The sequence below is a fragment of the Choloepus didactylus genome, chromosome 8, assembly GCF_015220235.1.
Source record: "Choloepus didactylus isolate mChoDid1 chromosome 8, mChoDid1.pri, whole genome shotgun sequence".
Classification (NCBI taxonomy): domain Eukaryota; kingdom Metazoa; phylum Chordata; class Mammalia; order Pilosa; family Megalonychidae; genus Choloepus; species Choloepus didactylus.
Window position 1 is genome coordinate 31,870,890 of NC_051314.1, and position 26,175 is coordinate 31,897,064.

At 35.4% G+C, this 26,175-nt stretch overlaps 1 long non-coding RNA gene across 7 annotated transcripts in view; it reads right to left on the reverse strand.

Annotated features, from left to right (window-relative positions):
* Nucleotides 1–26,175, reverse strand: part of LOC119542011 — a 124,263-nt gene that overhangs the window by 36,880 nt on the left and 61,208 nt on the right. For 3 of the 7 annotated variants that reach the window (XR_005218400.1, XR_005218406.1, XR_005218404.1), the window contains 5 exons: nt 25,789–25,933; nt 25,128–25,236; nt 24,421–24,533; nt 23,689–23,879; nt 22,528–22,652 (listed from right to left, as the gene is read on the reverse strand). This is a non-coding gene — a long non-coding RNA (uncharacterized LOC119542011). Of the gene's footprint in view, nt 1–22,527; nt 22,653–23,080; nt 23,348–23,688; nt 23,880–24,420; nt 24,610–25,127; nt 25,237–25,788; nt 25,934–26,175 lie in introns of all 7 variants that reach the window. The other 4 variants (XR_005218405.1, XR_005218403.1, XR_005218401.1 and 1 more) reach the window with 4 other exon arrangements.

The window sequence follows — 26,175 nt, forward strand, 5'->3', positions numbered from 1 at the left end:
GTAAAGCAATGTAACTAAACTACTTTGGGGATTTTTTGCCAAAGGAACGAAGGAAGGGATGGAGGGAGGGATGGGGGGGGAGGAAAGAAAACCCAAAATGCAAGGGAGGTTAATGCTTGAGTTTTTTAAATGGCAATTCTTTCTGTCTTTATTTGTTTGTGTAATTATTAATTTATTTTAGGAGTACGAGCTAGCATCGGAGTTTAGAAGACTATGCATTAAGAGGAAAGATGAAACAGATGCAACACGCAGTTAAGATCAAAGAGCCCCATCAATTCATTCGGAGAGTCAAAATCCAGCTAAGCCTCCAAGCCCTGTCAGCATAGTAAGAAAGGTGGCCTGAAACCTAAGGATTAAGCAGATGAGCCGTCTCCTGTGGAGCCCTGGAGGGAAGCCCGCTGAGACTCTTGTAAAGACACTTTGGAAGCGCACACCTGCTCCTCCACAGTCAAACCCAGAGGAAACCAGCCTGGCCAAAGACATTCCACTGATGTACTCAATTGCCAGCTTTAAGAGAAAGGAATATATGCTCAATGGATTCGTTTTATTTGCCAAGATGATTTCAGTCGAAGAAAAGGACAAATAAATTTTCTCCATTTTTCCAAGGTGACTTGCCAAGTGCTTGCTTTTCAAAATAGAGAAAAGATAGTAAAAATTTTCCTATGCTATGAAATATTATCAGGAAGATGCCTACCTCATGATCAGTGTTTTGTTTTTGTTTTTTCCCCAATGAGTCATGGTTTTTCCTTGGGACAATCTTGAGTAACATTGATAAATACATGCTAGTTTCACTTCCTATTATCAGGAAACTATCATTTTAAATAGCATAAAGTATATTCCATTTTCTAGGGACACATTGCTAAATTATACTTGTAGCTCTCTTAAATTATACAACTCAGTTCTTTATAGCAAAATATAGCTCAGGAATCAAATGAAATAAAGGTTGTGTGCCTGTGATAGATGGACCCTCTATAATAATAACCAAGATCGGTTTAGCTACTGATATGAAATTATTCTGAACATCATAAAAAATTGTTTCAAGAAAGCTAAACTACTTTAAGAAGGCCAAATAAGCAAATAAGCTGAGACTTTAACAACACAACATAGACCTACTAGGGGTAAAAACTGCATAGTGCTTGCTACAATAGTAGATTTCAATAAAATTGTGAAACTCAGTGCTTGGCAAGGATTGAATTTCTTAAACAATATATGTAGCACTGAGGGTGTTTAAATATTCAATTAGTAGACCCAAATAAAATTTGTTTATTTAAATACAGGTGTGGGATAATCATCTTTATTACAAATAAACATCAATATTTTCATTTCTCTCAAAAGCAAAAGCCCTTACTCTGAAATCTTGTCAGATTCTCCTATAAATAACTATTCTGTGTATTTTTAAGGATGACCCTAAAGTTCAATGGTTTCAGTATAATATTTCCACTATCTTTACCAAAAAAATACAAAACTGTTCTGAAGTACACTGTTCTCCTTCTGAAAGCTCTACTCTAAGTACCCATTGTTATAAGGTCTCACTCAATTCTGACCATCCTGATAAATAAAAGTTAGTTTGGGTAATCATTAGAGAAATTAGCATATCATCGTGACCATAAATACTATTATATGGGTCAAAAATTAAGAGAATAAATAATATTCAATGCTGGTGAAGGTACTGGGAAAACAAGACTAGAATGCCTATATATGGGAGTTTAAATTGATACACAATTTTGAGGGACAACTGGTAATACCCAACAAAATGTAAACTGCACATACTCTTTAACAAAAGAAAATTGTTGCTAATAGGCTAGCTTAGAAAAGCAATCACAGAAGTGCATGAGGAAGGATGGATGAATGGATGGATAGATGGATGAATGTATAGATAGACAGAGACGGGTAGATAGAATCACATACAGATGCTATATAATCATTAATTTATAGGAAAAAGTTGGAGACAGTTTACAAGAATGTCGTTAAGGGAATGGTTACATCAAGATACATTTATACTATGGGAAACTATACAGTTAAGGTCATAAATTCTGAAAAGCTATGGCACATTATTAAAGAACAATGTTCAAGATAAATAATTGACATAAAAGCAAATTATAGAAAAATATGGATAGAATAGCCCAATTTGTAAATGAAAAAGTGCATTCATATGTGTATTTATGAATAAGTTTCTTTGATTACAGAAAAAGTTCAGTTAACAGTAATCCCATTCAGGAATGGGACAGAAAGTGGATAAGTGTAAGGCTTTTACTTTTTAACTTATACTTTAATATCACTTACTTTTTAACAATGAATGAAAGCTCTTCTGTATATAAAAAGGTAATAAATTACTAAAATTTTAACCTTCAAGTAGCTAAAGAATTTTGCATACTATTTTCAAAATCTATTAAATACTTTCCAGGATTTTAAATAACCAGAAAATGGTGTGACTTTTGGATCGCATGGAGGGAAATCTGGATTCCTTTCCTTTTGAAGAATTAATTCTCAAGATTTAAGGAAATTGCAACCTTTAAAACTCATCCAGAAAAGTTAATGATATATGCATTGACTTCTACTTTAAAAACTCTTTCCATTTTAATTAACATATCAATCTTTCTATTTGATGGAGAAAACTTTATATTTACATCTTTAAAGAGAAGAGTCTGAAATAAATATGTACACAATATTAAAATTTATAGGCTAAATTATGCTACTTGATCAGTCATTAGATACCTTTCATAAGACCTCCTTCACTCATTCTTTGATTTAATACTATTAGATACTTGGTTCCCATAGAATATCATAACTTATTGGGAATGCTGAATATGAATACTTATTTTACATTTACATTTAATAGCAGTTTGCCTCTAAAATGATAGCCAACAGATACTATTTAAATCACTAAATCTATATAAAGATGGATTTTTCTCCTACACCCCAACATACTGTTTTTAAAATTATGAACACAAAACTGATTTATGACTTTTGAAAAACACAGAAAATTTCTTTATATGGTAAACATTATAGAGAAAATACTTCATCCTGAAATTCCCCATAGTTAGCTAGACTTAGATATTTCCCAACTTTTGCTTTTCAATTTTTCAGCGATTGGTTTTAACCTGAGTTCTAGCTTTGCTCTAATTTTTTAAAATGTGAAAGGGAAAAGCAAAACGTACAATAGCTATGGTGCACGTTAAATCACATTTCATTTGTTTTATAGCACCATTGGTGCACGTGTATCTGTTGCTGATTGCGTATGTTACAGTGAAATGTACAGCTTTACCAAGTGTATTCAGATCAGAAATAAGGAGTTTCATAGTGTCTGATGGCAATTAGCAAGCCCTACATCTGTTATTTTATTTAAATTACTTTTATAGTCATGTTTTACAGATGGTGAGAATGCTTGAGCAAACATCATGTTCTTGTGCAAAAACATTCTTTCCACAAATTTAAAATTGGAAAGTTTAATAAAGAGAAAAAATAATATAAAGTGTTTTCTCCAGAAATATGTTAAAAGGAAACAGTCAACAATTGTTGAAATAATTTCCATTTCATATAAGCATAGTCTGTTGAAATTGGAAATCCATCTCTCTACTGTATGGATCAATGACTTAAGAATTTTAGAAACTCTGAATCCAAAGTGACAAATCAGATTAATACAGAAAACATCTAGGAGGGACAAACAATATGCCATGTAAGCAGTTTATAGAAGAGATAAGGCATATATATATGTGTGTGTGTGTGTGTGTGTGTGTGTGTGTGTGTGTGCACCTGTGTGAAATGATTAGAAAATATTTTAATTTCCAACTATAGAATAAAATGGTGGGCCACAAAAATATTCACCATAATTTTCCTCATGTTTCCCAAATCCTCAAGTATGGTCATTTTTCCTCATAACTACAACAGATCTGTAAACACTTATTTTCAGAATATGTATGAATATTCTTTAGCTTCATCAATGAAAGTATTTTTTCCCCTTATCCCCCTCTGAGACTTACCACCCTGTACCCACATAAGAATTTAAGGATTAGAGGTAACATTTGTAAAGTTTCATGGAAAATATTTGTAGCTAACTAACAGTGGTTGCTATGATGATGATTATTTGTTCTTCTATCAGGAAAGCATATTTATTCATTTAACAAATATTTATTGAACTCTACTATGTGCTAGATACTGTGTTAGGTATCCTGCCAAGTGATGGGGATAGAAAATGAACAAATAAATAAGGTCCCTAAACAGACATAAGCTGGTTTTCTTGTTTAAAGGATATTCCAGAGAAAGTAATTCTATAATCTACCCTACAATGTTTTCCAATTCTGCCATAGCTTATTTCAACACCTTAAATTGTTTACCTTTTACTTCATATTTCTTTCAGTTTTCAAAAAACTGTAGGATGCATGCTTTACATACTGTCTATGACAGGTGTGTGTGTGTGTGTGTGTGTGTGTGCTTTAAATACCTTTTAGACCCCAAAGTAAAGGCTACTGGACAGCAAGGCAGGATCATAAAAACATATTAGCATTTGGTCTAATTTAGGCCTAATTTTAAAAAGCTTAGAGTGAAAAGGCAACCATTTTAAATTTTTGCTGCATAGATCATATCAGAAACACAGATTGTTTCCACAGACTTCTTAATATTTAAAATTTAGTATCCATTGAACACAACTTATTTTCATCCTGGCTTAACTGAAAAATATCTTTCAATATATAATCACTATCACGTGGCATGCCCAGGCGTGCTGTGGGTCCATATCATAGTTTTAGCTTAAAAACAATGACTATTACCTTTTTTAACTATTTCATGAAACCAGCACCTCCAAAGTATTGAAACTTGTCTTAATTCTTCACAATATTTGTGCAGCTGCAGAATTTTTCAGTTTTTCCCTGAAATACTTCTACTTTATTAGCAACAGATGAATTCATTAACTTCGTGATTAATTCAAATGATTTTTTCATTTTTGTAAGCCCCAAGGTTGTCTCAATAAGATCAGCTCTTTCTGTGTTCCATAAAATGTAATCAATCTCTATTATAGTCATGAAGATGGTATTTGTCATTTTGCTGAGGAAAAAAATCAATATATCTTCCAAGGCTGAACAGGCATTTAATGAAAGGAATTGAAGACTTTTAGAGAAATTTAGCTTGCCAGGAGTTTAGGACAAGCTAATCGAAATCCAGAAAATTCACAGAAGGTTGGCTAATGAAATATATAGATATGCCATACAAATTAATATTCTGAAATCAGAGTAACATGTCATTTTCAATCCTGACAAGAAAATGGATTTAGACAGACCGATCTCCAAGGGGTCATTCCCATTTTAAAAATAGAAGTGAAATCCATACACCAAGAAACATTTCTTAAATATAGGGCTGATAGTAAGTAAAACATCGAAGAAGGCTTCATTTTCTTTTCCTATAATATTTACCAGTTAGAGAGAGAATTTTTAAGTTGCAAAATTGTCAGAATTCTTAAAGATTTTCAGAAAACTATAGGAATATTGTCAAATGGAAATACAAAGCTGGCTGTGAACTTTTTAGGACATAAATTATTGTAATACTTAACAGCAGAGCAAAATAAGGTGTTTACAGAGTTGCAGACTCCAAAGCACATTTTTTCCAGCCTCTTGCCCACCCCTCCCCCGACACCATCCCTCACTCCCACCCCAGGGGGAAACCTGATTCTGTCCTTTCAGCTTCTGCTGAAATACCTTAGCAGAGAGGAAGCTGGTGGCCTCTCTTCCATCAAAAACTTATTGTCTAAGGAATGACTCTTCTAATCAGAAAATTCTCTGTCTTAGCTGAAACCTACCTTTTCAAAAACTTCCCCTATTTTGTTGTATCCCTACTTTAGAACAATGGAAACTCAACCTGTGGCTTTTCCTTTGAATTAGATCCTCAAATGCTTGCGGTCAGCTATCATGCCCCAAGCCTTTACTTTTCCAGGTATAATCTGATTCCTTTATCCATTTTTCAAACCACACCGTTTACCACAGCACATGGTTTCCAGAGAATTCATGGCACTCTCTTCCTAAGACACTCCAACTTATCAGTACTCCCTTTAATATGTAACACCCAAAGTAAACATAAGAAAACAAGTACATTCAATAGGAATAAAACCCACTAGAGCCCTGATTTACTGTAGTTGAAAACAGTGCATCTACTTAAGTAATATAAAAGTGAATTTCCTCTTTCTCTCCTTCTGTCTGTAACACCAGCTGCATCAGACTTGTTTTGGGTTAAGTTTATGATTAACTAGAATAGACGCTCCTTGAAGGCAGGAATTCCTGTCTGTTTTCAGCACCATCTGCGGCACTGAGCACATAGTAAACACTCAATAAATATTTGGTGAATGAATGTATGAAGGAATCAGCCAGCTAAAGCTGCTAGATCTTTGCTTATTTTTACTGTTGACAGGCCAGGGCCCTTCTATTCTGTACTCATGAAACTGATTTTTAAAAATCTAAATATAGGTCTTTGGAACTGCTGAATATTATCCCATTGGTTTAGATCAAATGTTTGCAGTAACTAAAGTTATACTCAAATGCATATACATGAACTGAATATGACTATAAAGTAGTGACCCATTAGTCTATGAGACTTAATGGATTCGAAGTCATTTTGTCATTGTCACACCGTCATAATTTTCAAATACAAAATAAACATCTCTCTATAGATGAGTTCATTCTATTTTTAATCTTTAGGAATTAGTTATTAATTATTTATTTCATTTATGTTTACAAACTCTCATCATTTCCTGCAGGAGACAACCAAGGCTCAGCAGGAATAGTAACTTGCCCTGGGTCACACGGTAAGTAAATGTCAGGGCAGGACTCAAATTTAGGTCCACAGGATCCCAAATCCTATATTGTTTTTACATTTCCATCTGTGCTTTTTAGAAAATGAAGATAAGGTGAAAGAAGAATTGGCAAGGAATTGCTAAGAAGGAGAAGAATTATAATTTCCCAAAGAGTTATATAATTATGTCTCACTACAGAACTGGTTTCCTTAAGATACTTTCCCTTTTGCACTTTATAGTCTTATACAGTTAGAGACCAAAATATTAAAAGAAATTTTAACTTTGAAATGTAAGTCAAATTTTGAATTTTTATTCCTGTAACTGAAGAAGCTGGTAGAGGTTAAAGGAAAAAAAAAAAAAAAAGAAAGAAAGAAAAGAAAAGAAAAGAAGAGATTTAGAAGAGTAGAAACAAGTCCCAATCACGAACTCCATGAGAACAAACTGTGTTTGCACAATGACAAATCAACTACTCAATTCAACTTAAAAAAAAACAAACAAAGAAAATTGTGTATGAAAAAAAGTTCAACCAACCTACTTGCCTGGTAGGAATGAGGCAAAACAGACTAGTGAGAAATTGAATTTTCAAAAAGAAGAGTGTCATATTAAGTGAACACGCAGGACAAATGTTCTTATAACCTACAAAGTTTCAGGAAGTAATTTCTAATGGGATAAAAGATGATTGCAATTTTGACTAATGAATTCAAGCATTTGCCAATTTAGTGAAAATGTTCCTCTCAAATAGCCTAATATCCCACCAGAAGAAACTTGGTAATCTCTTTTATTCAGATAAGAATATGACCATACAATATACCAGTCTTTTTAACTATCTTGAAAATTCATTTTGTTGCTAAATAAAAGCACATGATGGTTCATCTTCATTTATAATAAATTTGTAGATGTCCAATTCATTTCGTGACTTGCTCAGTTACAAAATAAAGAAGTGACTCATGTAAATCACATATTAGATGACAACAATGGAAACTAAAGAGCTTATTTTTTCTGTGGGCCTAACCTACCCCTCTCTAGTTTTCATGAATAGTATTTTTTTTAATGCCCCCCATCTATTGTGGGCACTCTCTGAAGATGCTTCTCACATAATTTTAACTGTAGCTTTCATGAAAATCACAGATTGCTTCATTTTTGAGGTCACAGGATAAATCATGTTAATTAAATGTACTTTCTTTGCATTTAAAATGGCAGATCACGCCACATCTTAAGAGGTAGTCATACCATCTCTTAAGTTTTATAGTATCAATGTGCTTATATTAATTATACTATTAAATAATTAACTTACCCACCAAACTTTTATTGACCACCCATCATTGGTCAAATACTATTCCAGATCATGGGAATTTGAAGAAATAAGGCACAATCCTTTTCCACAAATAGCTGCAGTATGAGGGTGAGACATGCACATGAACACAAAATTACAACACAGTGGGGGTAAAAATAGCATTGTAGAGATTTGGGGAGGTTCACAGATGATGCTGGAACCCAGAAAGGTGCCTGTCACACAGTAGGCACTCAATAAATACTTGCTGACCGATTGAACAACTGAGTAAATCACAGTTGCACTAGGAACACAGAATAGAGGCACCTACGTCAAGCTAGGGCAGCTGTGTTGAGGACTGGAGTGATGGGTAGAAAGGAGACAGTGTCTGACCTTACTTATTTTTGTCTCCAGAATATTCTGACCTCATTCATTATATAACAGTACACTGGATTTTCCAAAGAGAGAGAAGGTATGATCCGTCTTCACTGGATTTTATCATAAGGCGATTTTTCGTATATGACAGGCTCTCAGCCTGACTCTTGGAGGAAAGCACTGTTACTTTTATGTTTTTGTGCTGATTCCACTAGGGCCGTGAGATGTAATGTGGTATATTTGACTTTAAACGGTGAGGACAGTACCAGGAATTCAAGTTCAGTATATAGTTCACTATGTTACACTCCATAGAACTTATTAGTAAAAAAGCTTTTGATTCTTGAAAATAGACTTCAACAAATCTCAGTGACAGTAAATTAAGGGTTTTACTAAAGATGCCTACAGAAGAGAGGAACCCAAGTATCAGCTGTATGCTTACCATGGAAACTTTATAAATTTATAATTATCCCTTCTCAAAAGTCTATCTTTATTATCCTGTTCTATCTAGAATGCAAGTGAAAATTCAAGCAATTACAAAGGTTGCTGTTGAGACAAAGTAATGATGGTCTCCTGGTTAAAAGACGAACTTTTGGAGCATCAATTTTACTACACAAACTTGAGAAAATCAAGCCAATGAGTCTAAATCTTCTCCATTTGTGCCACCATGCACAATGATGAATCTAGTAAAGAAGAGGAGCTGATTCTTGTCTAAATATTTGTCTTCTTTTAAAGCTGCCTTAGACTAAATCAAGACTTTATGCTTAAACTTCCAAGACCAAAGTGAAAATACAAACAATGTAAGTCATGACTGTTTAGTCTCTACCCCCATACATCTCCACATTGCTACTTTCAGACCTGCACATTTGGCCCCTATGTCCTTCTGTCATAACCCTGGGTCAGTCCCTAACTCTGAGTAAAGTAATCAGCTGAACTTCCCTATTCTGCTCCCAAGCTATTCAATGAGGCTGGAGATAGATACTAGAGGGTAGATGGATGCCATTACAGAGGGACGGTTTCCAGCCTTGGCTTAGCATCTCACTAATTCTCAGTCTCATTTGTACCTTCTCAGCTATTATGCCTAGTCTTCAAGTAACTGTTAAAAATTATTGCTACTCTCCTTCTTTTGTCAACCCTCAGTTGACAGGCCTACTTCCCCCTTCCTAAAGAATGGAAGAACCCAAGAGGAGGAAATTTCTTCATTTAACCAGTCAGCAGTCTCCCTTAGCTTCTTTCCTCCTGTCTTGGGGAGGAGATGGACCTTTTTCCCTCCAAGGCACTGAACTACACCTTCTTCCACCTCCCCCAGGATACCGATCCCTAGCTAATGCGTTTCTCTACTACATTGCAAACATCTGCTCAACTCTCACACTTTCTAAAAAGCCTTCCTTTGAGCCTGCTCCCCCTTGTAGCTACCATTCTATCCACCTCCTTTGCTGCAACATCGAATTTGCAGAAAATGTAGGCTACCTTTGGTTCTGACTCTTACTTCCTCGAGTCATCATCATGATCCCACCTATAATAATATGGCTTATATTCCAACTATTTCGCCCTTTTCTAAAGTCATCATAGAATATTCTCCAACCAAAGGTTGATGCTTCATCTTCATACTAGTTGGCAGTTTTGAGGAATTTGGCATCAACATGACTCCTTTCTGCTAAAAATCTGTTTTTACCTTTGTTTCCACGGCACTACTCCTCCTTAAGCCTCCCTTGCTTCATTCTGTCCCCTTTGACAGACTCTTCCATTCTTTAAATGTGAGCTAGTTTGACAAGTTTCCATCTGGGGTCCTCTTCCATGCTTTCATTCATCCTCCTAGATTAGGGTTGAAGGAAAGGTTGTCCCACTGCCACATAAATATTAACTTCTCTATTCAACAAACACTGACTAGGTGTACCCATTGCAAGAGGTACAAAATAAGAAAGAAACAGTCACAACCCTTTTTTGTTCCAGGCCCATATCTCCACCTGTGGAAATCTCTAATCTCTTATAGGCATATCAAAATTAATATTAATCTCTCCCTTCCATCTCCATTAAATTGCCCTATACCCAGTGTTCTTGATTACAGCAGCATTATCATCCATTCCAGTCTTTTAAAACAGAATTTTCAATGCCATCTTTGACTCCATTTTCTTTCAGTCCCATCACATTAAGTCAGTCATTAATACCTGTTGATATTATAGGAAATGATTATGTAATCTAGTCTCTCTTAAATTATAAAATCTTCCTGTATATACACACAAAGCTTTGTCATATTGAAATCCCCACCATAACTCTAGGTTACCTTTGCCTGTGTGATTTTCTCTGCCTAGAATCATTTTCCCCAATCTTCATTCCACACCCTTCAATAATCAACTTAAATATCATCTTTTTTTGGTGAAATCTTTCTTCCCATTTACCCTATAGGGAATTACTGACCCCAACTAAATTCTCTCTAATCTCTATGTGACAATTTATCTGTTTTCCTGTCATCCTTACTTGACAGGGAAATCACAGAGAATTTGTCTTACTCATCTCTCTATATCCAGAGTCTAGCACAGTGCCTGGAATACAGGAGGAAAACCGTAAACTTCAAATTGATTGATAAATATTTCTTGATATGTAAATATTTCAAATAAATCACTGAAAATTAATGTGAAAATTCAGACAGGAAAAAGGTAATGGACTCACCACTATTGTTTTCATTTCAAAATCTCTATCATAAACATAAAGATATCAGTCATAAAGGATGTATGTTTTTAAGCCATTCTGTAAAGTTATATTTATGATATAAATTTGGACAGTTAACAAGATAACTGCTATTAATATAATATAGAATTTGTATTACTTAAAATAAAAATTTAATGTGGTCATGGACATTTATTTTTTTCATCTAGCTATCTGAATTTATATATTTAGATTTATATATCTGATCTGATTTATATATTAGGAGTATTTTGACATCATTAAATGCATTTATAAAACAGTTATAATGGATGTGGATGACCACTTTTATTAACATACATGCTTTTTCAATGATAAAATAACTTTATATATACAGAACTCAACAAATTATTTTAAATGATGTTAAATGATTTGGACCTGCATGTATTAAATCTATTGTATATTTATCTCATCAATGTACAAGAAAATAAACTGCTTTTTAGATACCAAGATCTGACCATATTTTTTTCCATACTATCCAAAAATTTACAAATCAAATTTTTGAATTTTTCTTTTTGCACTAAGAACTTCATAATTAGAAGTTAAATTTTTAAATATTCTGTCACAATAGTGATACCAAAAGTCAAATCCAACTCTGATAATTTTCTTTGGATTATACTGAAAACCATAGAATATAAATGAAAGTAATCTTGGTAAAAGAGAAACTACCTGTCTATCCTCCATCCCATTCTCAACATGCAACAGCTATGTACATTTTGTTAATTAACCAGAATGACAGAAGCTAGTAATACATGGCATTGTCACCATTTATATTTATGATTTGCATGAAAGAAACCATTTGTAACTCACAGTAAGAAGCTAGCAGTATTCTTTACTAAAGATGACTAGTGTTACTCTCAGTTTGTTTTCAATATAAACCTTTTCAGTCTTTTTGTAGATCGAAGCATCTGCCAGTGTACTACAGCTCAAGAGATGTAAATAGCTCTATGCAGCTGTCAGTTTTTGTTTAAACTTGTGTCAAAACCCAAAGTCTTTGCAAGCAGGCACTCATTTGAGGAGATTTGCATTCATCACTGATTACCTAGGCATTCTTAAATCAGAACTGTTTTTATGCTCATCCATGATTATATAAGCATAATAATAGGAGTTAAGTATTACTATTTTTCTAATTGCTTTGTGAGTGCCTTGAGGAAATCACTATATTGTTTCTGCCCCAGACACCTCTAAATAATTTGCACACATCAGACAACTAAATTTCACCTACTTCACAGTAAATCCCAGAGAGAAATAGGAACCAAATATTTTCCAATTAAAATCTTTCATAAGCTATCACTAGCGAAGTGCAATAAAAGTGAACAAAACATGAAGAATCAAAATAGGAGACTCTTTAGCAGAGGTGACCAAGGTTTCCAGGAAGGTAATCCTTCTTATATTACTTCCTTTGGCATTTCCTTCTCTGATCATAGAGAGTAAGGTGGAGAGTCATTTCTGTATTTTCAAAGGGTAGAACTCAGTATAGCTAATAAGTGAAAAGAAATCACTCATATTTTCTATGCTCATGTCCTGGACATACAACAAACTGAAGCCTGTAATCATATGTGCTCAGGTAACCAAGACATAGTAAAAATAAATATGAAATAAATGACTCCTTTTAGAAACTGTAATTTTTTCTAAGAACTTTTTTTTCCTCATATTCACAAAAAGGAAGTAATACTCAGAGTCCTTTATTAGTAATACAAAAACCAAAGATAAAAGATGAAATTTTATGACATCATACCCATTTATACCTGAAGGTTATTGTGCTGATAATAGGGCAATATTTTCATATTATGATGAAAATGCTAACATAAAATAAGAAGTATATTTTAGGAAACCTAATCATTAAAGTATGTGAGTCGTGTGTTCTTAATCAGGTATTTATGTCTACTTTCAGCTGGCTTGAAATTTAATATGGTTTAATAAGACAAAGCCATAATAATAAACAATTAACAAGGTCCATACTTCTTGTTCAGCTTAAGAAAATGTCTGGGAGTCCATTAAAAGTAACTACAAGCTCAGTAATTGCATATTTGTGGTTTAAAGAACTGTGAGAGCTATTAGCCAATAAATATGAGTTCAGAAGGCTCAATTTAGATGGAAGAAGCACACAGCTGGATCTCAGTAATAAGCAGAGAATAAGGAGTGAAACAGAAGGAATGGATCATGTAAGAGGAATAAGGAGGAAAACAAAGCAAGAGAAAGTGGGCTGAAGTTAAGATTTTGAGTTTCATGTGGTTAGTGACGGTAGATAACTGAAGTTCTTGAAAAGGAGTGACACATTCAAAATAGAAGTCAGCAACTGTGACTCTGAGGCCTGTATGGAACTGATGTCATAGGCAGAAAAAAAAGATGAGAGTGAGAAAAATGTCTTAACAGCCTAAGTGACAAGGAGCATCAAGACTGCCATTTAGATCATTTAATGTTCTAGCCCAGTAATCGTTCTCTGCCGGGCATCAAAGAATATGGCTTGCTTATGTGACACTGACATTAATTTTAAATGATGAGGGATGTGTTTACTCTTCATTATTCATCTAAACCTGACATCAAAGCCCATGAGCAAGAATTAGTTGCTAGATTTTTTTGGAGAGACGGGGCCAGCATTGACCCACACAGTGTCATTGCTGAATATTGAACTAGCCACCAACCAGGTTCATGCAAACGTGAATTTCCAGCATCTCTTGAACTATTGGAAGATCTAGCATTGCTATATCCATATTTTCACATGACAACACATTGCCTTGGTTTTCAAGCAGGGCATGCCATGGTTTGCCCTAGTTTTCACTATTCTACATCATTGCCCTGAATGACCCACCTGGCACATTCAAGTTCACCATCTCTGATCTAGAGCTGCCAAAAATAATGTATATTTTGAAGGATGTTTTCCCAAGTGTGTTTCCTTGCCAAGTGCTTAGTAATTATAAACAAAACCTGCCTCCTTATATGCTATTTTACTTACAAAGCACTTTCATATATTCATGTGATTTGCACAGTCACCCAACGAGTTAGCAAGGGGGAAAGGAAGCTGTGAGAAAGCAGGAGACACACCCAAGATGACCTTTAGTAAGAGTGTGAGTTGAAGTAAGGCCTAGGTCTTTTATCTCCTGGTAATTTTTCTTTCCGCCACTCCAAGCTTCCAGGCTGAATCCCAGTTCTTACATTTTTGGATTCAGCCAACAGGTCTACTACCCTACGATGACAGCCAAAACTCTATCTCACATCTACTCGGCATTTTTTTTCCCTTTCCGTCCAATCTGTTGGCCCTAAACTCTGCCCAACTTCACCTTCTATGCATGCACTTTAGGAAACCTCCAATTCATCTCTCAGCTCCCTACTGAAAACTCACTTTCTGAGGAAACATTCTCAGACACTCAGTCCAAGACTTAGATAGATCCCTTATTAGTTACGCCCATTGTGCCCACTTCTTACCCTGTGGTCACATGCTTAACACTAGCATAATCTGCCTTTTTCTCTGGACCATATGTGCTACAAGAGCAGCAGGAATAAATGTGTCTCACGCACTGCAGTGTCTCTCATCCCTGGAAGAACTGCATCTGGCTCATGTGTAGGCATGAAGTCAAGTTTTTGCTTTTAAATAATAGTTTAATTATATCAGTCTACCTTAATAAATGATTAGCAACCAATATGTATCGAGTGTTCCCTATCAGCATCTTCAGAGGAGTTAGTTTTTATTCATGTCAGAACTGCAATATTCTGGATGGGGACAGAGGGTGTGTCTGTACAAAAATAAGATACTGAGATGTACCCTTTCTATCGTGTTTCTTGATGTGTATAATATTTTGCTACCTCTACACTCTAGCTGACATTTATAGTAGTTTTGGCTCTCCTTGTTAATGACCCTTAAACTCTGGTTTGACCCATCCAACATCCAGTTTGCACTGTGCATTGTGAGCTGGTCTATTTGCCCCACTTGGCAATTTTTTCTGTTATTAAACATTACATTTTTTTCTTTGTTGTTCTTGTCTAGTTGGTCAGTTAGCAGTGCAAGGTTATAACCTTTAAACCTCAAAGTGTTTATTTCTTTTTATAAGCACCACATATTTTCCTTGGACTTCTAAAAAAAAAAAAAAGGTGTTTTAAAACATCCTCTAATCTCCCTATGGATTATTTATTCCTCTTCATTTTTCAAACAAATGCCTACATTTTGACATGGTTCCCTTAGCTAAAATTGAATAAGTATAAGCTTATTTTCTTTTAATTAAATGTTTTCTGAGATGTGCTTTGTCTGGTAGAGCCTTGAAGGCAAGGCTAGAGTCCTATTTATTAGTTAGGAGCTCATTAACTACTGACGAATTCTGTCATATGGGAAGAAGGAAATAAAAATAATCAGCAGACACTGAGCTTTTGAAACTAGAAGGAAGCTGCTAGCAATCGACATGGCAAAGACAGGCAGTAGGGAGATATTGAAAGCATAAACGAAATTTTGCTTTTAACCAACTAACTTTTAATTACTGTTTTGACACAAAGAATACAATCTGAAAAAGCAGAAAAACAATATGAAAGATTCCATAAAAGCAGTGGTTCATTTGTGAGACTGAATGAAAGTTCCAAGGAACAGGTCATGAATGAACAGAGCCCAAGGAAAGTTGCATTGCACAAAAGAATTAAAACAAGTATATACCATTACTAAATTTAAAACTCATTTTTAATTTTTCCAAACCTAGACTAAATATCACCTACTTTGTGAAGCACTTCTTGCCTCCACAGTCTTTGTTACCCCTTCCCATACACGCGTACTACAGTCAGTCCCTTTGTTTATTACAGTAAGTACCACGATGTTCTATACATGTCTCTACATGTGTGTGTCTCCCCAACCAGGCAGGAAACTCTTTGAGGTGGGAGCCACGTCTTCATAATTGCATCTCCGTGATCTAGCAGTTTCCCAGAGGACTGGCACATAGTGGGTACTCCAGAAATGAATGATTAGTGCATGGATGTTTACATTAAATCTGAATAATAGGCTCAGGCACTAAGACAGGTGACCCTTAAAAACAAGAGTAGAGCTTTGTTTGAATTTCAGGGTAGTAAAGTCCACCATATGATGGTCCAGCAAAGGGCTCTGTTATAAGGACAAATAACAGTCCTCTGTATCTTCTGCCATTATTTGTACCTCCATGTATTGTAGAGAAAACTCAACATTCACATGTCTGTAACACATGTAAGGCAGTGTTTGGCCCAAATGGATCCTCTAATCTAGCACCTCTTCTTTGAAGTTGGGGCCCAATCAAGATTAACCATAACCAGTGCTGAGACCACATTACTGCAGGGTTCCAAAAGCAGTGACATGCCTGGAATCAGTCAGGGAAGAGATGTCCTCACCTTTCCAAAAGCTAATGAAATTTTGTCTGAAATCCGGGACATGAGGTTGCTAAAGAAACATCAAAAATAGCAACTCTTGGACTTTCTGTTTACTAAGCCTTTTTTTCTTGTCTATTTCCTACAGATACTTTTACAGATGGATGTGGAGCTAGGTGCCTGATGTAGTCCCTATTTCCCCTGGGAAACACATGTTCCCTATTTCCTGCTGCCATGCCATTTTAAGATTTGCTTTCAGGAATGCTGAAAAAGGGACTGACGCTAAGTTAACTTGCTCTGCCCAGCAAGAAGTAGTAGGCAACATGCATTTCTCTAGTAACTATGGGAGCTAAACAGAAATATTTGCTTTGCTGGCTTTGTTATCATGCCTCTTTTAATTTCTTTAACTTGCTTGGATAGAGTGGGGACAAATATTAATTAATCGATGATTAATTAAAAGTATTATTTAATTAATTAAACAATGAGTCTGCTCTCTGGAGAGAAAGAACATACATGCATACCTTGTATCTCATAGTTTATCAACCAAGCTAATTTACAGTGGTCCATATTCCTTGAGTATATAGGTTACAAAAGAGTAAGTCTTCAAATAAAATGTATTCCATGCAAAATGAATTTATTAATTCACATGGGTATAATGTTAAAACATTCTATTTAATTTTGGTTAGATAATAACACAAAAAATAGAGACAGTGATTTTTAACTATGTTTTAGTATATTTTCTACCTGGGTGCTATCCAAGGCCACACTGGTAAATACTGAAATGAAGTCCATGGCTCTGAGACATCTGCTAATGAGTGAAGAAACTGCCTTATCTCCAGCTAGGTCATATTCCAAAGGCCTATGCAGTGCTCCTTAAAGCACTATCTGTGGATTGGGCTGGCCCACGTAGTTTTATGACTAGTCTACCACGAGATCAGCATAGAGACTGTTAGCAGGCATTTGGAAACTCTTGAAAGCAGTATGACAGAGGAACTTTACATTTGTCAAATCTAATAATAAAAAATTAGGTATGTGTGTTTTTTAAATTTTTCTAGAAAATCAATTTTGTTATATTTTAGAAAAGTACTGATGTATAATAGACTGTAAATTAAAATGGAAAAAAAGGTCCTTTCTGGACAATTAGGGCACTCAGTAAGGCATGGGGTATAGAGTTACACAGACCTGGATGGGATCCCAGCTCTCCCAAATAGGCCTACATGGGCAAGTTACTTAAATGCTCTGCGTACCAATTACCTCACCCAAAGAATCAGAAATGATATCTACATTTCCAATACTTGGAAACGTCCAATAAGCACTGTCTTTGGCATTTAGTTTCCTCAACGGTAAAATGGACATGAATCGGACATCACAGGATTGTTGTAAGCATTAACTTAAGATAACTTTGGTAAAGTTTTTAGCTCAGTGACTATTCAGTGTCTAGAAAAAAAAATTAGCAGTTGTAATAATAATAATAATAGTTATTATTGAAAGTGTTTTCTGCATAGTAGGTACACAATAGGTAATTGTTCTTATTTTTTCTCATTTATGTAGAGAATCCTAAAAATATTATGCATCAGGATCTCAGTCCATGGCCTGACCATGCCAAACACATACACTGATGCTCAGAAGAAAGAGCCAACTCTTTGTGGGTTTGTGGGTTTAGCCCATCTATACTGCCCCTTCTGTGTAACAGTGGACCTTTCTCCTCTACATCCTCATCTGAGAATATTTTCTGGACTGTTTCTACATTAAAAGATATAATGTTGAGGGAACACAATTGGCAGCAATATAGTGATGCATGGAATGGCTATTTCAGGTACTGACAGAAAATGTTAAAGAGAGTTTAGTTGTGTAGCTATGAAAATCAAAATCCTATCTCTTCTTTCACAAATTACTAAATAAAATGCGGTTCTTCACATCCTCCCCTCAGAAGGAATCCCTTAAGGAGTAGTTGTAATGGTTACGAATAAAAAAAAAGACAAAGCCTTTATACCACTTTTTAAAAACACTTCAATCTGATTTGATTATTATAGCACTATAAACAGATCCTTTTATTCCCACATTACTGAAAAACTGAGGATGAAAAATTAAATGGTTTTCCAGGCATGTAATGCTAGGGAAGGTATACCCTAAATTTGAACTCAGTATTGCAACCCTAAAATTTGTGCACAAAAAATGCAAGTGAAATATAGTTACATAAAAAAGAAGAGTATTTCAGGAGAATGTCTCAGAATAATAGTGTGATGTGAGAAAAACTTTAAATCATGAATACATACCTTTGTGAAAGAAATACAATGGACAACCAAGAATGAATATATGGATGGGATGTGGGTAGAAAAAAAAATGGTGTATAGCCAAAAATAAAGAATATTTGGGAAAAATGTTCAAAAGGCTACAGCTTGTGGTCTAGGGCATAAGTAGATTCAAAACCCACAGACACAAATGAAAGAAAAAAAAAAAAAGGAAAAGCTGACAGACATTCCTACATGGCCTGAGGCTTAGAGAGAGAGAGGCAGCCTTTGAGGATGTCAGACAAACCCCACAGAGAGCCCCAGTAGTCACCAAAAGCAGCCAAACTAACCTCACCCCTTGGCTCAGTTAACCATTCCATCTCTGGGGAGATCTCCAGATTTCAAGGGATGTATCACACCACTGAACAAATTTCTCCAGCTGCTATTGTGTGCCTGCAATCTCAGGAGCTCGGTGTTTAATCCTTGATAGAAGGTCAGTGACCTTCATAAGAGCAGCATCTCAAAATGTTCTCGGTCATTTAGACCTTTGCCTGGATGAATTTCAGATCCTTTCTTGAAAGGAGGTTTTACCAGTGAAAGAAAGGAAGCAGAGGCAGGGCCCATAAAAAACACTAGACAGACAAGGGGAGCGGGAAGCGAAAACACCTCAATAAGAGCTGGTGATGCCGAAGCAGATATTGCCTTTTTCACAATTCCACAATTTTGCCTAAGACGAGTTATCAATCTTTGACTACTAACCTATAATATTAAAAAAGTGTGCTTATTGGATATATGTGTCTATGCACAGACATGCAATAAATAATAGCAATAGTAAAGATCATTGCTAACATCTATTGACTTCTTACCATATGACAGGCACTGTGCTTAGTGTTTTACACTCATTACCCCATTTCCTCTTCTCAGCAGCCCTATGGAGGTGGTAAGATGTCTTTCCTCATTTTACAGATGAAGAAACACACTTAGTAACTGTTTTCACAGCTAGTATGTGGTAGAGCAGGACTTCAAACCAGTCGATCCAATTCCAGTTTAGCCCCTACATTTGTTGCTCTAAATTTACGCTGCAACATTTTCAATATATGACACACATACATACAAAAATCAATATTCTAGACACTGTAGCAAAGGGGCCGGAGCTGCCCTCTACCCCACCCCCCAATGAGATTATCTTCTGGCCTGACATACGCCAAACACACAGAAATTGGACTAACAAGGAAGAAATCCAGCAGGTCATCTTCAGAAAAGATGGGAAACGAAGAGGGAAAGAGTAAAACAGAAGGGTATAAATCTTTAAGCATTTGTCAAAGGTAGTGAAAGCAAAGAAACTTCTGTATCTCTTTAAAACAATGAAAACATAGCCTTCTAAAGTCTGGAAGAATTGCTTTAAATGCAGTAAAAATTTACAGATTTTGATGGGGCCTTCTGCCAGGTTCTCTCTAATGATGCCCATACAAAATCTCTGAGTAGAAAAATGTGCACAGTATAAAGTAATTACCATTATCATGGTGATTTACGATTCACTGTCTATCATCAATTCACCTGCCTGTGACCTTCTATTTCTTTATTCCATGCTTTTAAACTTGAATGGACTTGTCTGCAATATGTGACAGTGTTAGAGGAAGGGGTTAAATCGGTGTCTAACATACACAAGAGGTGCCCAATAAATATTCTCCAAAAGAGTCATGAAAGGGCAAATGTGACACACCCACATCCAATATCACTCTAGTCCAAAGGTAAGTAAATCAAAACATTATTTTAATAATAAAACAAACATGATATATAATAAAATAGAGCACAAAATGTGAGTGAATTTCTAAGCTAAAGCCGAAAGCTACAAATTAAAAATGGTCTTGCTCTGGAACTTACTTAGGGCAATACCCCAAGACCCTTAGGAGTCCTTATTCTCTCCCCTCCACCATTTTTGGAAAAAAATTTGGACACTTGGGCAGAAAAATGTGGACCAGTATACACATATGAATGAATGTGTGTAGATATTTAACTTGGGCCATGGATCATCGATCCTGACCTTCTTATATAAAATGATCAAGGTTTGAAATTGTTCGAATGTTACCATCATGCCCTGTTAGAGATGGTGCATCCTTCCTGTCAGCTGCAAGTGTATTAACAGACAGTATAGTGGGACCCTAAGAACCCCAGCAGCTGTGTTGCAACTGCATCCCTCCTTCCCTCCTCACTATGACACCTATGCCATTTTCACACCTCATGCAAGTATTTGATCCAAAATCAAAAGAAAGACATTTTATACTCCAGTGGTTTTCATTTAACCAGTTAGAAAAAGTAACACACCTCCCCCCAAAAATCATCCTTCTCCCCTGTCCCTCCAACCCTTGCCCCCAACCACTACTATCCTGGGAAAGGGTTTTGAAAAGCAGAAAGCACTAACTAAGCACTAATTAAGCTATAAGACACCCAGGAGGCTATTCAGTGCACTAAAGTATAGCAGAGTTTATGCTTGTGATGTCCAAAAGAATCTGGTTCCACATCCACAGCAAAGTTGCTTTAGTCAAGCAGAGAAGTACATGGTAACTTTGAAATATTTTGTACTTATTGATCCTGAACCTTTCTTGAGAAAATAAATGAGTATCAGAGATTCCTCATGGGCCCCAAGGGACATTTATAAATAGGAAATCTTTTCCAACTTGAGGCCAAATTGGCTAAAGAATTTGTCGAACTGCTAAAGCCGAAGGGACCTCGTGTCCTTGAAAAGAGTCCAGACGCAGTCATTACGTAGGCCTCCACTGGCTTTTAATCGTTCATATTTTTTCTTGCTCTAAGAGTTATTTTATTTTTCTACTGCACCCTGTTAATTTTTGAGCCTATTTGATAGGAAATACCCATAGGATGGACAACACAAAACTGGGTTATAGTCCAGGGTAATATGGCACACGTGGAAGCTCTAACTCCTGTGAAAGAAGAAGCTTTGTCAACTAAGGAATATTTTGATTTAGTCATAAAAAGTTATGATATTATCATGGCAATCTGACACATCTCAGCACTTCAGCCCTCCTGTAGTAAATGTATATTGTACTCATCTGTCATAGATGACTTGTCTAAGCTTCCTAAAAAATATATTCAGTATGAATGCAAACTGATATGATTTATCCCAATTTCACCACTTCCAGGGAAAACTCCCTCCAAGGAAACAATTCCATAGCCCAGCTACTCTGGGAGAAGGGCTAATACATTTCCTCACTCTTTCTATTCCCTAAACTCTCATTTGTATTGACATGAAGAAAAGCATCCAACATGTCAGGGTGACAGGTCCAAAGATCAAGGATCAATGCAGTGATGCGCTTAAAGGGATCATTTAATTAAGTGAGTTTCATAAAATATTTAAGGAGATTTATACTTAAGATTTAGGAAATATTCATCAAATTAACAAAATACTGTGTGATCAATTCTCAACGTCTTATTCTAACAGAGGCAAATAGTGACACGTAAAATGTAATATGTGGGGTGCTTCACAAATACATACACTTCAGTGAGAATTTTCACCCTGCATATTTAGTTTCTAATAACTGGGGGTTATTATTAAAACTATTTGGAATTCTTCTCCTACTTACTATTTAGCAGTAGTATTAAGATGCCAATAACATGCTGGATAAAGGGATACCCATTTGGTTGACAAAATCCACCAAGGTTAATCCTCGAAAGTGAAATTTCTGCATCCTATAATCAGGAGTTGCTGGGCATTTGATTAAATACCCCAGGCACTTGGTCCCAACCTACTTTTATTTCTCCTCCAAACTGGCAAGCAAGAGAAATTAGACCAGGAACTTGAAGAAACAAAGTGTGTACTTTAATATAGAAATGCTTTTACCTACCATGCCTGCTGTGAAGTAAATGGGCTGGGCTTTCAAAATGTTAGTCAGCTTAACTCCCAGTTGGTGGCACTGGGAAAATGTAGCCGTGCAGTCTTATTGCTCTGTTTCTGTTCTTTAATTGCCAACTGGAATACAATAGAGGACAAAGGGAAACAAAAGAGAGATGAATCCAGAAAGAAGGAGGAGGATGAAAACAAAGCAAGCAGAGAAAATGATAATGAGTCAAAGACATTATGACGGCCAAAGTTGGCATCCTCAACTATTTTCACTTTGAAGATAATGATGCTCCAATCAAATGCTACTTTTCCCCTCAGAAATTCATGATATTTCACAAACCACAAGTTATCTAGTAGATATCACTCTTTGAAACATCTTATGATGGTCTTAACCCAAAGGGAGAATGGCTACTATCATCTTACTCAGACATGAATAAGATATATTTTACATATTGTAGAAGTTTTTAGGAGAAACATAAAGGTAGCAATGTTGAAAACACTATTATTTTTGGACTCTAAAGAGTACCTGACTACTTTGATGGATTATGTATACATACCATTAAATAAAGATGGCCAAAATTTGAGCATTCTCATATTGTATCTAGAGGCACCTGGAACTTTGCATATGCCCAGCTCCTCCATCATTTCTCCATTGTCTTTTGCACATTTTTTCTTCTTATGCAGACATTATATTATGAAAACAATAAACACAAAGGCTGCCACTTATGAAATCTTTATTTTCCATTTTGACTTTGGAAAGCTTCAAAATATGTCATTGTCTGTCGTTTGTTCTCATTTAAGTAGTCCCACATCAAAAGTTAAACCTATCAAGGTTAGAGAATAGTATGCTTTTCTCCCCTATAAAAACTGTAACCTACATAATTTATATCTTATTTAAATGTTTTGCACAATATACTGAATTACAGTTACTAATATTGCAAGGGATGGAAAAACAGAAAAAAAGAATATGAATTAAACATAAGTAAAATATGTTGAACAGCCTGGCTTTATATGTCTCAAATTGGTCACAATTTAGATATTGTATATGAAGCTGTAAATTACAGGTTTGTGAATCAAACTTATAAACACAAATTTTCTTGTGATTGGGATAACAACTGATGAAATCAAGTGTAATTTCATCTCATGCAATAGGATAAAATCTTACCTCATCAGTCAGAGCACCCAGAATGTTGCATTTTCCCTACTGTTTTATTAACAACGGAGTAACAGCCTTCCAATAGATAGTCTTTCTTATAAAATGTTGTCTCCGGGGATCGTCAGAGTCAAGGTATTAACTAGGTGACCCAAACTTAAGAGTCAAAATTGTAGACAACTTTTGTTGTTGTTTCAATCCATCTGGAAGTTTAAAATAAGGAAAAAAGAAGAATCATCATCAACTGGCCGGCAAAAAGAAAAAAAATACATATAATAGGAAAGTAATTCTATAGATTGCCATGAACTTGTTATCATTTTATATTTTAACTTTCTTGTAATCACTTTTTGATCCCACAAACTACTAAAATTCAGATTATATCTACCCCCAGACAAAGCAAGGTAATAATTTGGCAATTTTCTACTTTGAGGCCTGAATTATCTTCTTGATCATCTACTGTGCTCAAATTCATTATAAAAATGACCAATTTAGCACCTCATTTCACATGAGGAAGACAATACTACAGAATGTGGGTCCCAGGGTAGAACAACCAAGTGCTGCCTGGGGAGAGATGAGTATGCCATAGTGTGTGTGAGTAACTTAAATTGTTCCAATTATTCTTTTGCTTATAAAACCATTTCTATACTTCCCATCACGGATTCCAAAAACATATAATTTGAAGCAAGAACCATTAGCATACATCATTTTCTACTGCTGAAAGCCAACACACAATAAATCTCTTACCTTGTAGAGAGAAGGAACAGTACAGGGATCATAATAGGATAAGTGAAGCATAAAATGTTCTTCAGCTGACTTCCCATGGGATTTATACTTCCAAACCTAGGGATACCGTCTGCCTGCATGGATGGAATGCTAAGCAATGCGGTAAAACAATTATGTATAGTTTTGCAACTTTGAGAAATCTAGAAGAAACTGTAAAACAAGTAAACAAACAAGCAAGCATGTGTCTAAAAAAAGTATGGCATGAATTAGCTGGAAAAGTACACAGTTTAAATATGAAGATTAGTGATGGAATCACATTTTTAAGCATGATTGGGTAAATGATATGCTTTTTCTTAAAAGCTGAATAACTACTGCTTTCTTAGCTATAGGTTTAAAAGAGAAGTTGTTTTATATTGTAGAACACAAGTGTTCCACAGGGAAAGCACTGAATCTGAGTTACAGATAAAATGTTGGTCAAATAGTCAATGCAGTTTTTGTTTTCCCAAAGTACCCAAACACATGCAAAAAGAGAAGGGAATCTAAGAAAAATAGATGAGAAAATTCTATATGTTCAAATTGTAATTCAATTTCCTCATTAATTGGTTTGAAAAAAAGTAATTTTTAAAGGCATAGTTTCAAATTGGACTTATTTCCAGCCTAAATTTAGCCTCCCTTCGTTCTGTCATATTTCTTCAGGCATGAGAAGGAAAATCAATGCCTCCACTCACCTTTGGAGGAATTTCACTGCCAAGTCTCCATGGTTCTGTGGGATCCAATAATCCGTGGCTCGGTATTGATTTTTCTATGACACCTGTAGAAACAGCCTCTCCTTCCTTTCTAACAAAATATAGCAACAAAAATCTTGTAGTTTCTGAATGAGTTAGCCATAGGCTATTAAGCACAATTTCACCCTATAAGGAAATGTGGTTTACCTTTGCTTGATTTTTCTGAGCCATTTAACAACTTTTCAAAGAAAATATGAACATACGTTTTTAAAGACAATTTGAGCCTACTTTCCTCCAGTTTCTTGCAGCTAACTCACATATTACAAACAGAATTTATTTTTCTAAGGAAGTATACAAATGATAAGGCCTATCATGGTTCAAGCCCCAATTTTAAAATGTCCCTCAAATCTATACCCTTTTTAATATGAAAAACTACAATCATGCCTTTAAAATCTTAAGGTTTCACAATATACACTAATCTAGATAGAGATCTTTGAGGAGTAGAGAGCATCAAATCCTAAGAGAGAAGGTGGGTTAAATTTTGGGTGTATTTTATAGTAGTAAAATAGTTGGAAACAGACAAGAAGTGTCATCCTTCCCATTCTCTTTGACAAACAAATGCAAAAATAGACCAGAAGTTATGTTTCCAGTATTCTTCACACACCTGATTTAAACCTCAAATGTATTTGTTTCACCCTGGGCAGACTTCTTTAGGGATGCCTGAATATATTGTCCACAGCCATTCTGCGCTGAGTGGAACAATTACAGTTGGCAACCCACTCCATCACTCACTCCATCAGTCTGAGAATCTGCAAAATAAAAATGCAGCGTTAAAAAAAATCCTTTTACATTTGTGTTTCCCAGCAAAATCTTGGGGAAGAAAACACAAAACTGGTTGTTTCTCACAATATATGTGACATCTTGGTTAAAAGTGACACAACCATGTTGCACCCTGACAGATTTAGTGTTAAGACCTGACAGATAAAACCTGCAGAACAACCTCCCTGCTGCAGATATTTAATCTCATGTTAAAACTTTGATTTGATAGTCT